This window comes from Otolemur garnettii, unplaced genomic scaffold, assembly GCF_000181295.1.
Source record: "Otolemur garnettii isolate 467f Iridium unplaced genomic scaffold, OtoGar3 scaffold00023, whole genome shotgun sequence".
Lineage (NCBI taxonomy): Eukaryota > Metazoa > Chordata > Mammalia > Primates > Galagidae > Otolemur > Otolemur garnettii.
Window position 1 is genome coordinate 22,933,509 of NW_003852418.1, and position 2,200 is coordinate 22,935,708.

General features: G+C 40.9%; 1 pseudogene; it reads right to left on the reverse strand.

Moving 5' to 3' along the window:
* Positions 1–232: 232 nt before the first annotated feature.
* On the reverse strand, positions 233–1,124 carry LOC100958695 (annotated as a pseudogene).
* Between the last annotated feature and the right edge of the window lie 1,076 nt (positions 1,125–2,200).

Here is a 2,200-nt window from a genome sequence, read left to right on the forward strand (position 1 = left end):
AGGCCGAGATATATTGGTAGATTGCTTAAGCTTAGGAGTTTGAGAAAAGCCTGAGCAAACTCTAGATCCCATTTCTACCAAAAATAGAAGAACTAGCCAGGTGTGTGGTGAGTGCCAGTAGTCCCAGCTACTTGGGAGGCTGAGGTAAAAGGATTGCTTGAGCCCAAGACTTTAACCTGAGAGGAAAGAATTCAGCCACTGCCCACACTGAGACTAAGTAAGACATCCATCTTCACACATCTTCAGGCTGTATATTCATTGAGTAATTTAGGAATGAATCCATGGTTTGTGGGGAACTAAAATACTTAGTGGTTTAATGGATTACATTATGGCTTTCTCCAGCAACTTACAAGGCAATTTCCAAATCACAGGCAAGAAAATTTTGCTAGAACTGCAGGCAGGACTGTAAAGGCTCTTCCCCACAATTAAGCCTGTTCCAGGCTTAGGTGCCCCAGGTCTGACTGTTCCAGCAACAGATACTCCAAGACTGGCTGTTCCAGGTTTGGTTACCCGAGGTCGGGCTGCTCTCCACTGGAAGGTTTCTGGATGTGTTCATCAGGCATGCCTAGTGATAGGAAGAGTAGAAGCTTGGGTATTCTATGGGTGCCGAGGCCTTCTGAGCTTAAGTCATACTGTTGGTGTTGTTTAGCCAGTAGTTTTTTTGCCATCTCTTAGATTTCATTTGCTGGTTCTGGAACCAGGTCTTAACCTGTTTATAGATGAAGGTCATGATGTTGAAAAGTTCTTGCATCTGTTGGAGGCTGAGGTATTTCTGTCTTTGAAATCTATCATTGAGTATACACAACTGGGTGGTAGAGAATATGGTTTTGGTCCTTTGTTTCTTGACCTGGACCTTACCTTCCTTCTTCACCACACTTTTCTCTACAAAAGTGGATTCTTTTACTTTGGGACTAGTGGAAGAGTCAGGGCTGTCCTCCTGAGTCAGCAGATCCATAGAAGTAGGAAGAGGAGAGGCAGTCTCTGTGAGGGGCACCTCTGTAGAAGACATTTGCAAAGATGGATAATTTTGTTCATGCCCACAAGCCACAGGCATTGGAGAAGAGACACTAGAATCATGCTTCAGGGCAAGGTGGGCTTTGGGGACACACAGGATCCATACTCATATTATTAAGAAGGGAAAAATTGGCTTGATGCCTGTAGCTCAGCAGCTAGGGCGCCAGCCACATACACCAGAGCTGGCAGGTTCGAATCCAGCCTGAGCCCGCCAAACAATAATGACAACTACAACCGAAAAAATAACCTGGTGTTTTGGTAGGTCCCAGCTACTCGGAAGGCTGAAGCAAGATAATTGCTTAAGCCTAAGAGTTTGAGGTTGCTGTGAGCTATGATGCTTATGGCACTCTACCCAGGGTGACAGCTTGAGAGTCTGTCTTAAATTAAAAAAGAGGGGGGAGGAATTAAAGAGCTGAACTGTTTAAAAAAAATAAGGCTAAGACTTAAATACCTAAATAGAATCTACAGAAAAATCTCCAAAAGCCAGGAAGAAGAGAGTCCCCTCCATAACAATAGGAGGCAACCAGGTCAATCCTGCAAGATGGTAGCTATGTGCATTTTATATCTGATTAGAAACTGTCAAATTGCTTCCCCAAAAGGTCATCATTATGTCAGAGGAACAATGGAACAATGTCTAACCACTCCTACTAAAATTGTATCTTTTAACATTTTGTAATCATAAGTGAAGAATCATAATTTTTTTGCTTTAATTTGCATTTATCTTCTTACCAGTGAGATAGTTTTCATGGTTATTTTTGTTATTTTTCATCTGTCCAGTGTTTGTTGATAGGCTTTGTTCATTTTTATATTGCTTTATGTTATTTTTTATTGATTCACAAGTGTTCTTTATGTGGTATATGTATTGGGTTATATGCATCACAAATATTTTCCTTCAACTTGGGAAAGTGAATGTGTTTTACCTGTTTCTAACATCCCTGGCTGTAGAGAAGTTTTAAAGTTTATGTAGTTTAATGTGTCATGCTTTTCCAATAGTTTCTGGGTTTTATCAGACTTAGAAAAGCTTTCCTAACCAAGGATACTTCTCTTGTCTACAGCCTTTGCTATACTGTTTACTCTGGCTAAATTTTCTTTGCCTTCTGAACCTAGCAAATTCTTACACATTCTTCAGGACTCACTTAAATGTTACCTCCATGACATTCCTGACTACCTCATCTATAGCCAAACT